General features: G+C 33.7%; 1 protein-coding gene across 4 annotated transcripts in view; it reads right to left on the bottom strand.

Moving 5' to 3' along the window:
• The window catches only part of NAALADL2 (N-acetylated alpha-linked acidic dipeptidase like 2), a 1,183,950-nt gene that overhangs the window by 792,154 nt on the left and 378,428 nt on the right, over positions 1-13,368 (bottom strand). The gene's annotated exons all lie outside the window — the stretch shown is intronic.

Below are 13,368 nucleotides of genomic sequence, written 5' to 3'. Positions count from 1 at the left end.
CCTTCTTTTCTCCCATCCGTTCTTCCCACTTTTTCTTCCTCCTTCCTTTCTTCTTTTCTTGCTTCCTTCTTTCTTTTCTTCCTTCTCTCCTTTCTTTCCTTCTTTCTTCCTTCATTTTTCCCTTCCCTTATTCTTTTTCTTTTCTTTCTTTCTCTACAAAGCACCATTTCAATAGAACATGATATGCTCACTGGGAACTCAAGTTGGAAATATAAGTTAAATCCAGATTGTGGATGGCCTTACATGTCTATCTGAAGAGTCTAATCTCTTTTCAATAAACAATGAGAAAGCATCGGTGGTATTTAAGTGGGGAAGTCGCAGACTTAATATTGGACTTAAGAAAGATTATTTTGGCAAAATACCTGAGAATCTCAAGAAAGGAAAGATAAGAGAGGAAACTGAGAAACTGGTCAAAAAATTGGTTTTATTGTTCTTGAAAATGACCCAGTTGTTACTGGAGAAAGTACCTAAAAATGTCTTTGAATATGCTGCATTGGCTCCATGTATATTTAATTGTGATGTTTTTTACATTCTATCCCCTTGATATAACTTTTTTTTTCCCTGAGGTAGCAAAAAAGGGATTGACACAATTTAGCCAAAGCTACTTCAAGAGTGCTTTACAACTCCAGCTCAAAATTTTAAAAAACAACATGGTAGCAATATGGTAGCATTATATAACAAGTAATGGGCATAGAGTGGGAACAAAAGAACAAAGGTCAAATGCTTTCTTACTTTTTAAAAGTGATGTTCTTTCAGGAAAATAACTCCCTTGAGTGTATTTCTCTCTTTGGAGGATTTGGTATAATTGACTTTGAGTAAATAAAAACAAAGCTAAATAGTTCTAGACCATATGGCTGTTGTCTAATATTTTACTGGGTTTGGGCTTCAGTTAGCCAATGGGAGCATTCAATCGCTACTTCAATTATCTAAGGGGAATAAAGATTAAAAGCAATATCATTGGCCATATTACACCAATGGACTTTACAAGATTAGATTTTGGTAATGTTTCACATGGGGTTAATCAGGCTCCCTGTCTTCCTGAATATAAATGTGTTGATTCTAATCACTATGCCTTTACCATCTTGTGGTAGAGGTTCATCAATTATGCCGAGTTTCCAGCCAATGTGATTAAACTACAAAGTGAGCCAAGAAAACATTGTGAACAAGTAAATCAATTTTCATTCATTCTTTTAAGTTCCTCTTTAACTAACGTTTCATTTGTTTCATTTTTGCTATTTGAAAAAAGCTAGATCACAGCATAGTCTGAATTCTTAAGCTCACTATGTTTGTTTGCAGTGATCAGTCTTCCCAAAGGTTGGCTGTTTGCTATTGTCCAGGCTGGATTATTGTCCAGTCAATCAGTCAACAAACATTTAACTGAATGCCTACTATGTGCCAGATAACTATGTGTGCTAGGCCACTGACATTAAAAAAAAAAAAAGGTGAAATAGTTCCTACCTTCAAAAATTTTATATTCTAAAAAATCCTAAATAGAAATAAAGTCAAAGGGATACCATGAAGAGAAGAGAATAATGAAACACAATATTTATAGTTGGAATATATTAAAAGATTATCCCATTAAGTTTTCTCCTTTGTAATCAGTTTCTTAAGTGTCTTACATACAAGATGTGGAAATATACAAAAACAAGAGGATAAACCCCTCTCTGTCTTCAAATAGCTTGTATTTTCAAAAATAAATAAATTCAATGTAATTTAGGAAGAAGAGAGAAGCACTCTTATTAGATGCTAAATGTTGAGGGGCTTGTAATTTTATAAGTGAATGGGACCAAAGTAGCCTTTTTCTTCAGCCCCCTTATTGAGCAGAGGGGTAGACCAAGGCCACAGTGGAGAGCAGTGCTACAACCTGAAAGGATGGATTCCTTAAAATCTTTAATGTCCTCCTAAATCCTCTAATTCTCAAAACATCTATTCTCAAAACAAGGCTAAAAAGAATCCAAAAAGGAATATATTAACTTAATACAAGTTACATATGCATTCTTGTGAAAGAGACTATATAATTATAACTATACCTATAAGTATCTCTGTGTGTGTATCTATCTGTATGTATTTCTACATATAATTATCTATTTCTATATATGCATACACATATGTAGATATCTATATATATATATACCCACCTGTGGATAGATAGATAAATAATGGATGGATAGAGAGATGATAAATAGATGGATGGATAGGTAAATTACAGAGATGGTTAGTTAGATAGATAGATAGATAGATAGATGGATGGATAGATGAATAGATGTTGTTCCATCAGTTTCAGTCATGTCTTACTCTCCATAATCCCATTTTGGGGTTTTCTTGGCAAAAATACTACAATGGTTTGCCGTTTTCATTTCCAGTTCATTTTCCAGATGATACACAGCTAGGAAGTATCTAAGATCTAATGTAAACTAAGATCCTCCTTCCTCTAGGACTGGTGCTATGTCCACTGTCATACCTAACTTCCCATTAGATAAAACTATAAATATAGGTCTAGCTACATCTTTCTATATACCAATATATGGAGAGGACTTCTCCAAAGTCTTATTCCATTGTGTCTTCTTAACCCAAAAGAGACCCTGGATTTTCAGAAGTTGTCCCCATGGAATTCAAACTTAGAAAGGTTCTACCAAGCTTAAGAAATGTTGAGAATAGGTCTTATGATGGACTGAATATCAATTCTAGTAAAAAGACATTATTAATCACCTACTATATGAAAATCTTCTCTGGCTTCAGGGAGTATATGCCGATTTAGCCCAGTGGAAACAATCTGCCTCTGGGATCAGAAGACCTGGGATCAGGGATTTGCTGGTAATATTTAACAATCAGCTCTTGAGGTAGGAAAGTGTATGCATGATATAGCTACAATAATGTAGATTAAACTGTAAAGTATATCATACATACATGATACACTTTAAATTTTACTCTGCATTATTAATATTTTTTCCATTTCTGGGTTTAAATCTTGCTTCTGATGATTACTACCTGTGTGACTCTGGCTAAGTCATTAATCTCCCTGATGCTCAGAGTCCTAAAATAAGGGAGTTGGTCTAGGTGACCTCTGAGATTACTTCTGGCTCTAAATCTGTGAGCATTTGACATTATTTAGGGATTACTATGCCCTCAGAGAAGTGAATATACTATATATGTGTACACATACACATATATGTGAATATACCTATATATATCCACATATGAGCATATATACATACATATTGAAAAACAAAATAATATTGAAAGGCAGAAAACTTGGGTTTAGCAGGGAGCGTATCAGGAAATACTTCATGTCAACTAAGGGAGTTAGAAATTTTTGAGAGGCAGAAATGAGGTTGGGCAAGAGAATGTCAGAAACAGGTAACAATCTGACTGGATGGTAGAGTTGTTGAAGACCAGTTCAAAATCTAGTTGGGGTGCTGGTCACAAGGCGATAAGCTTTTTTTGGCCACAACTTGTCCAGAAAGGATTGGAGAAGTTGTACCATCAGGGGACAAACTACCCTCAGGGCTAACTGAGGATCATTTGAGTATTGAAATCTAACTAAAGGGACCTTCAGTAAAGTCTTCAATATAGTGAATCTTTACTAGTTTACTAAAGTTACTATCTATGTATCAATAAGGAATACTAATGCTAATGTGAAATCTTTTAAATCATTAGAGTATCAGGTCTGGGATCTACATCAGTTAATTTCAGAGGTAATACCAAAAAACCAAAAAAAACCCAAAACTTGATGAAGAATGAAATGCTTCTTAGGATTCTTTTATTTTTGTGCACAAGAATTATTTTTGCAGCTGGAGAATCAGGTATCTTTCCCAAGCATAATGGATAAGTCCTAGTGTACATTTATCCTTGTTATCCTTCCAGTAGTTGTAACTAACAAAATACAGATTTTTCAGAGAACTAGGGAATCAGCTAGAGAAGCAAACTGGTACAAAAAGGATGTGGGCACACCATGCTTACTGAGTTATTCATATAAAAGACTGTCCCATAAGATCCACAGTGGAAAAGCTTAATAAAAATGTGTCCAAATATTCTGTGGATTCTGTTGGAATATAAAAAGTGAAGAATAATATGGATTTGACAATGGAACTTTTCCATTTTTCAGATGCTACTTCTGATTTCATAGTGAAAATATCTGTACAATTGATTTAGAGGTGGCTATTAAAAACCTCTGGGGCCCTATACACTTAGCCAGAAGATGGAATAGTTTATTCCTCTTGCCTTTCTTTATCCCACAGTCCCATAATCACAAAGGTACCTGTCCAATAAGAAGGCAACTCTGGGCAAGTTATATTTGGGACTTGAGAAGGTGTTTGCTTCAGAATGACAAAGCCCAGGAAATAAATGTATTCATGTTTATTTCAGTATGAGCTGGGTTATTACTTTGGCTTTGGGCAACATTCATATCAAATCCAAATCCATCACCTGAACAATTATTATTGTGTCAAATTTCATGCTAGGTTTTTTTGGATCCCAACCAAGTCTAGCACAGAAAATATGTAGATAGAATGTAAGTCTCTTAAACAAAGTATTCCATTTGATTTTTATTTCCTTAGTCCCTAAAAAAGTGGCTTCTGTATATCAATAATCTTTCTTCCTCTCTGAATCTATAGCTATAGACAAATATAGATTTTCATATGCAATTTGATATAGATACAAATTTATGTCTATTGTGTAAATATACACATGTACATATGTATATACTATATATGTATATATCCTAAATATTCTATAAATGCACATATCCTATATAGAGATCTATACCTATCTAGATTATCTATCTAGGTATGGATATATATGATATATATATACAAATATGATTCTGTATTCATCTAGGTAGGTACTATCCATGATGGTCATGGAGACTCATTTAAACATGGAGAGCAGGTATGGAAGTTGGAGTTGAAATGCAAGATTTGGGAAAATACAAGTGGGTCAAGTGAAGTGAAAACTCAATGAGTGTATAGACAGGTATAGATAGATAGATGAGAGATAGATATTGATCTATCTAAGCCAGATATAGAAATGACATCTATATCTATCTACCCATATATCTAAACAGAGAGATAAGAGAATTAGATCTATAGCTATACATGGCACATATCTATAGGTCTATACTTATATATATGCCATATATCTATCTATATATAGATATATCTATATATCAATATATATACATATACACCCATATTATCTGTCTCTAGATATATAGTATATATCAGCCCCTTTCTTTCCTTCATTCCTGCCTACCTATATAACTACTTACCTGTCTGTCTGTCTGCCTCTCTATCTATCTATCTATCTGTCTATCTATCTATGTGTCTGAAATACTCCCTCTTTATCTTGGTCCAGATATCTTAAAAAGGTTCAGCTCAAATGCTGCCTCATTCAGAGAGCTTTTTTCTCATGTACCTGGTTGTTATTTGTCTCTCAGTGTAGCCAGAACCTGATTTTTTTTTTTTATTTAACCATCAAATTAAAGAACTTCAGAACTAAAAGGGATTTCTGTAACTATTTAATCCAACCTGTTCAACAAAGAAATACCCTTCACAGCATGTTTGCCTCTATCACATATGGCTGGCTGTCTTCTACTTGTATACCTCCAAGGTGGTATAACCCATTATCTCTTAAGACAGCTCATTTCACTTTTGGACAGCGCTAATTGTTCAGAAACTTTCCCTGGCATAAAAGCTAAATTAGACCTTCTGTGAATATTTTGTATTTCCTTACTTCCCTATACATAGCTTCCTTCAATAGACTCTAAAAGCCTTGAGGGAAGTTTTGCTTTTGTGTTTGTCTCTCTAGTGGTTACCATAGTGCCTGGCATATAGCCTTCCCTTTTAAACTACTAAAAATAATTTAAAAAGTTTTATTTAATCATTTTGTTTAATTTGTATTTGTAAATTTGTACAAAATTTAATTTGTAATTGGGTATAATCTATTATTTTTTATTAAAGCTTTTTTTATTTTTCAAAACATGTGCATGGGTAATTCTTCAACATTAATCCTTGCAACACCTTGTGTTTTAAATTTCCCTCTCCTTCCCCACCCTGTCCCCTAGATGGCAAGTAATCCAATATTTATTAAACATGGTAGAAGTATATGTTAAATCCAATACATGCATACATATTTATACAGTTATCTCGCTACACAATAAAAATCAAATCAAAGCAGAAGAAAATGAGAAAGAAAATAAGATGCAAGCAAATAACAACAAAAAGAGTGAAAATGCTATGTCGTGATCCTCACTCAGTTCCCATAGCCCTCTCCCTGGGTATAAATGGCTCTCTTCATCACAAAACCATTGGAACTGGTCTGAATCATCTCACTGTTGAAGAGAGCCACGTCCATCAGAATTGATCATCGTATAATCTTGTTACCGTTACAATGATGTCCTGGTTCTGCTCACTTCACTTAACATCAGTTCAAGTCTCTCCAGGCCTCTCTGAAATCATTCTGCTGATTGTTTCTTATAGAACAATCATATTTCATTAACATTCATATCCCATAATTTATTCAGTCATTCTCCAACTGATGGGCATCCACTCAGTTTCCAGTTTCTTGCCCCTACAAAAAGGACTGCCATGAACATTTTTGCACATGTGGGTCCCTTTCCCTCCTTTGTAATCTCTTTGGGATACAAGCTCAGTAGGAACAGTGCTGGATTAAAGGGTATGCACAGTTTGATACTGGATATGATTTAATATACAAATTTATCTCCCTCATTAATTTGGAAGCAGCTTGAGGGTAGGGATTATTTTATTCTGTGTACTTGCATCTGCAGCACACATAGTGAGTACTTAATAAATCCTCATTAGCTGGTTCATGGGCAATGCTCTCATCACAAAGAACATTCTTAATAGATAATTGTTCATTGGCTCATGGATGCCGCATAATATCAGCTTGACCTGAGCAAACTGAAGTTTAGTTAGAATCTCTTTGTGAGTGCACATAGCAATAAAATTGTTCCCAAAAAAACACATACATATCAAGAAAAGGAGAGGCAGAAAATTACTTTTTTTTTTTTTAAATCCTAAATACAATGGGAAAAGAATTTAGCATCCCACCTAGGATATATCTATGCTGTTTAAGCACCACTTTGTAATTCATTCCTTTCTTAGCTATTTGTAATTGTCTCTAATGTGAACTTAACAAATTCTGTTTTGACAGAATCCCAAGGTCTAGAAATGCCAAAACTGCCTCTGTTATGAAGGGAAAAATGAGACCTACATTGCTCACTTATGTCTGGATTTTTGAATGAGACAAAGTAAGCAATTTAAACAATTAAGATCATAGAACTATAGTTTTTAATGCTGGAAGATACAATCAAATTACTTTAGTCTAAAGTTCTCAACTTGGGATTCTTGAAGAAAAATAAATAAACAACAACAACAACAAAACCAAAAAGAAAAACAAATTGATAACTGGATTTTGATATAACTAGATTCCTTTGTAATCCTATGCATTTTATTTTTTACAAGTAAATATTCTGAGATAGAGTTCATAAATTTCTCTGGATTGTCAAAGGGTACAGAACACAGGAAAAATTATAAATGCCTGGTCTAGTCTGCTCTCCTCATTTTATAGTTAATCAAATTGAGGGCAAGAGGTATGAAGAAGATTGTTCATGATTTCCCTTCTTTGATTCCCAGGTGGTTATTAGTATTCCCTTCAAATCCTCAAATCACTTCATATGCAATATATGATATCTCTATCTGGAACAAACTTAATTTTCAACATTCTGCATACTCCTCAAAGAGAAGCTCCTTGTGGGCAGGAACTAAATTTATTTTTTGTATTTCTAGAGCCTAGCAGAGTGCCAGATACATACAATTCTAGGCACTTAATAATTCCTGTTAGATTGGTTTAAAAAAAAAAAGACTATTATATCATCAATTTTAATTCCTCATTTCAGAGATGAAAAAATTGAAATCTAGAGACAGGCAGATAATTAATAATTTGTCCTGGGTCACACTGATTGTAAATGATAAAAAAGTAATTTGAATTGAGCGTGGTGTCCGTGATTCCTAGGATGAAGAATACCTATATTTTAAAACTGGATGATTCTAAGTATCTTTTGCTCTTTTTTTCAATTTTTAAATGCAGAATTGAAAGGGGACCTTTCAGGATTAGGCACGTTTTGTCTTCTTGTTTTAGGTTGTCATGACTACAAAATTCAACACTGAATGGCTGGAGTCATTAGTTAAGGTGACCACAGATTTCAAAACCAAAATTAGTACACATGCTGTGACAAAGAATAAAGATGGCAAAAATAATAACTTAAATTTTCATAAAACTAGATTTTTGAATGCCCTTTCCACATCCTATGAGATAAGTCACAAAAATATAATTATTTCCTTTTTGAAGAAGTAAGGTTCAGGGAGTATAAATGACTTGCCTATAGTCCCATAGCATGGAAGGAAATAGCTGAGATGGACCTCACTGTGGTTCTGCTGCCTCCAAAGTTGATAGCCATTCTTCTGCACTGCCCTGCTTCTCAAACACATCCCTTTCATAAAACACAATTCTAAATTCACTTTTCTCAAAATCAGGACTCACCTGGAAAATTGGGGGCATTTCATCTCAGTATCAGAAGCCTGGATATTATTAATAACAACTCCAGGTTAATTTTAGAAAACATTTCCACAGTCAGACAATTAGATTAGAGAATTCATTTTGTAGTTAGTCAATTAGCAACAAACTAGAAGTTAATATACATTAGCCATCCCTTTTGTTTCAATTCAAAGCCTGATGGAACTTGGATAAAGTGAGATTATTAAGTACATTAATTATTATCATGTTTCTATTATGTTGTCAATTTAACCCATGTGTCTGTGAAACTCAGTTATTCTTTATTTTTGTCCTGATACAATTATTAAATTGTAATTTAAATATTTATAAGATTTATAAGTGTGGTTTAGAGATTGGCTTTTTAAAACATTTTCTAATTGTGACTCCTTTTCTCCCAAGAAATTTTTAAATGAGCCTAGGTATATAGATATATAAAATAGGAATACAAATCTAACACATCCTAACAATAAATCATAATTTCACAACTCCCACAGTCAGTTATAAGGTCCCATATAAGGTCACAAACCATAGTTTAAGAAGGTAGGGTTTAGTAGGTAGAAAGCAGGCTATAGGGTCAAGAAAACCTGGATTTAGGCTTTGCTTTTGTTATTGACTGGCTATGAGCCTTCTGGGAGATCATTAAGTGTGCCAGGTGATTCCCAAGAGTACAAATTGCAGAGCAGGTCCAGATCTGATGAATACTGGTAAAGAGAGCTCCTTCTACCCCCAAAATCACAAGTCTGGCAAGGAAAACAAAAGGAAGAGGATGAAATATAATTAACTCTACTTACTTGTAAGATTATGAGGGGAGTGTCTGCCCAATACCTGATTTTCTTGTTGTTCCAAATCAATAAAATAGAAAAAACGTGATGGTGGCCAGGCACACTAGATGGCAATAATGGAATAAATATTTCTATAGCGACAACTATGTGCCAGGGACTGTGCTAAGTTTTTTTTTTTTAATTTACTAATATTGTTTCATTTGATTCTCACAAAATTCTCTGATAGGTTTTTATATTATTATATATTATTACATATTTCATTATATATCATGAAGTATATTATCATATACTTCAAGTCATGAGGTATTTATGATAGTACACTTCATAATATAGAACCAATATATATAACTAACAATTGGTAGGGGAAGGATGGTATTTGTCAGGAAAAGCCAATTATAGAATTGGCAGTTAAATTTACTTTATAAATAAGTTTATTTTAACAAGTTTATTTTCTAAGTAACTTACTAGTAAGTTTAACTATAGTCTACATCTATATTTACCCCTATCCCTCTATATTCTTGTTGTTGATTCTCCCTTCTAAGAAAAAAAAATACACTACACATTATTTTTTATTTATTTTCTATTTGCATTTTTGTTCTTCTTTCCCTTAGAATATATGATACTTGAGGACAATTATTGATACATTTTTATCTCTGTATTCCAGCACCTTGTATAATACCTGCTACAAAATAAGAATTTAATAAATACTCTTTTAACTGAATTGATATCAGTATGAATTTAAGGAGGACTCCCCTCTTCTCCTTTTATGTATTGTATGAAATCCATTCATGGCAAACTTGCAGGAGTACAAAATCTCACAAGTTGGTGAAAACTGGCAGAGATGAGCTGCAGTCTCTAAATATATATTCAAAAGATTGAATCAGAGAATAGATCCACTAGTCATTAGAACCTGAATGCATTATTGCCCTACTTGTGTTCCTGAGGATGCTGTTATAGAGATTGCAACCTCTTTTAGGTGGAAGTGGGGTTGATAAGTTCCCCTTAAAGATAAATATATGGCTGCACAGGAAATAAAACCAGGAGAGTGAGAAGGTAAAAGTGAAAGAGAGAGAGAGAGACAGAGAGAGAGACAGAGAGAGAGAGAGACAGAGAAAGAGAAGGAGAGAGAGAGAGAGAGAGAGAGAGAGAGAGAGAGAGAGAGAGAGAGAGTATATACTGACTATACAAAATGAAAATACCAAAGAGATCTTCTATTTTATTCTATTCATCCCCATTGCCTCCCTAGTGAAACAAGGTTCATTATAAGAATTTAAAATCTAGCCATCCATTTCCCTCCTTCTATTGCACCTCTTATCATCTTAGCCAGACACTTTTAAAGTTAAGATTTAGAGCACTGACTGAATATAAAAGTTCTAGTCATTATGTGTCCTCCTAGAATCCAAGAAATATCGGCATGAAATTCTCTGCAATGTTTTTTTGAGTTTGGCCTTTAAAAGGAACTTAAAAAACATACCACACTTCCACTATTCATTACCCTTTGCATTCAGAGAGGTGTAATTGAGGTGAAATAATTATATACTGAAATCTTGAAACCTGAAAAACTTATCCTATGCTGCTTTTATTGCTCTATGTCCAACAACTTCTATGTGGAAAAAAAAAAAAAAAAAGAAAAGGGACTTTGCGCTAGCAAAAGCAGTCAGCATTATCTCCTAAATTTTCTCTGTGCCTGCTGGGAGTGGGAGAATGCAAAGAAAAAAGCAAGGAGAAAAGGGCTTAGAATTCTGGATTTGGAGTGAGGGCACCTTTACATAACCAATTATTTATGGCCATTTTACAGTGAAAAGTCTGAAAGGCCCAGATGACACAACAAATAAATGGCTTCTGACTCTCAGTCACAATCAATAAGCATTTATTATGGTGGAGGTCTCTGTCTCCTACAACCACAATGCCCTCTGTCCTACAGAGATGTGTTCCTTCTCAGCACCTTTAGTGTTATCTTCCCTCACTGGAATATGAAATTTTGGGGGGACAATGGCTATCTTGCTCACTAACATTTGAATCTTTAGAGTTTAGCATTTATATTAGCTGTTTCTAAGCCCTTAGCATAATCCCGAATACATAGTAAGTGTTAAATAATGCTTTATCTATATATCTACCATCTGTGGATGTATCTATCATTGTATCTGTCTTAGTATTTTCTATCTAGCCATCTTTCTTTATTATCTATCTCTATGCAAGTATACATCTAATCTATTCATTTATCTACCTGTCTATATATGTACGTGTGTGTATATATAATATATATTTATTATATATATATAAAATCTATCACCTAAATCCGTGCATGTAAATATTAATCTATCATCTATCTCTATGCATGTATATATCTAATCTATATCTATTATCCAGCTCTATGCTAGTATACATCTACTCCATCTACCCATCTATCCATCAGTTACCTACCTGTCAATCCTTGTATATATTGAATCTATCACCTAAATCTATGCATGCTTATATTAATCTCTCATCTCTCATCTACACCAACTATACATCTAATCTACCTCTCTTTTCAACTAAGCATCCATTTACCTATGTATATAGCTAATCTGTCACCTATATCTATCATGTATATATTAATCTATCATTTATCTCTATGCTAGCATATATCTATCTTCTTATTCATTCATTTACCTTTCTGTGCACGTATTTATTTAATCTATCACATAAATCTATGCATGTATGTATTTAATTTATCTGTAACTATCTATTCTGAATTTATGATATGACACATACTATTCTAAATTCTGGGACTAGAAAGACAAAAATGAAATATTCAGTGCACTCAGAAGACTTTCTGTTATGCCCAAACCAGTTTGGTAGATAGCACAACATGGGAAGAATAATTTAATCCTCACATTCAATTTCACAAGAAAATTATAAGGATACTGTTGAATAAGAACCAGTCTCCTGAGATGTATTCTAATCCTGAGACAAGACAGAAATAATAACAATTAATGTATTCTGTTGCGGGAAGTGCATTAAAGAATTCTAAATGAAGCGCTTTAAAAGGATTCTTATAGCAGGGGTGAGAACCTCTGGCCTGTGGGCTGTAGAAGACTTGTGAAATCATTTATATAATAAGCCAAAGGAGATGATGAGTTGAAAGCTAGATACAACAATCTCCTACTGCTTGAGTTTGCTGAGTTGATAATTTTGTATGGCTCATGAATGACCTATCTTGGATATTTATAAATATCCAAATGGCCCTTGGCTGAAAAGGTTCCACAACTCTATGTTATCAGAAGCATTATCTCTCATCATTACCCTTCATTTACCTGTTATTGATTTCTTCCTCATCCTCAAATTTTCATAAATATACTTCTCTATTTACATGCTCTGTTTTGGTTTTGTGTTTGTAAGACTGGCACTGAACACTTTTTTGCATACTAATTTTTTGAATGGGGTCATTTGAATCCTGAGTCATTTATAAGCTGTAGGATCTTGACCCAAAATAATTTATTTCTCTGGACCTCAGTTTCCTTATATGTAAATGAGAAAGACTATTAAGTCCCAAGTCTAGATCCTTTGAAGATTCAAATCCATTATTTCTTTGCCATTTGCACTTTTAATTTCCCATTCTTTCCCATAAGACAATGGTGAATCTGTGATATTATGAAAACGATCTTCATCATGACAAACCTATTCTTTGGCATCGTAGGACTAAAACAATTAGCTGATGTTTATTTGCTTTTCCTCCAACTATTTCAGAGGAGGAAACTAGTAGAGTCTCAAATGGTTTATCTGGGCAATTTTAATTAAATACAGAGCAAGGCTATATTCTGTCAAGTGGAGAAATAACCCTATTGCCAAATAGGAGTTGATTCTGGTCTTTTCTTTGAATAAATATTCCACATGCACTTCCATCATTGTATTATAGGGGGAAAAATAGAGACAGAGATCATAGGCTGTTGACTTAGAAAACAGCCTGTGATATTCATCTGGAAAGATGTTAAGAGTGTTGAGAAGGGTCACAACTGAATTCATTAGGACTGCG

Source organism: Sarcophilus harrisii, chromosome 3, assembly GCF_902635505.1.
Source record: "Sarcophilus harrisii chromosome 3, mSarHar1.11, whole genome shotgun sequence".
In the NCBI taxonomy this organism is placed as follows: Eukaryota; Metazoa; Chordata; class Mammalia; order Dasyuromorphia; family Dasyuridae; genus Sarcophilus; species Sarcophilus harrisii.
This window is presented reverse-complemented; position numbering and strand designations above follow the sequence as displayed.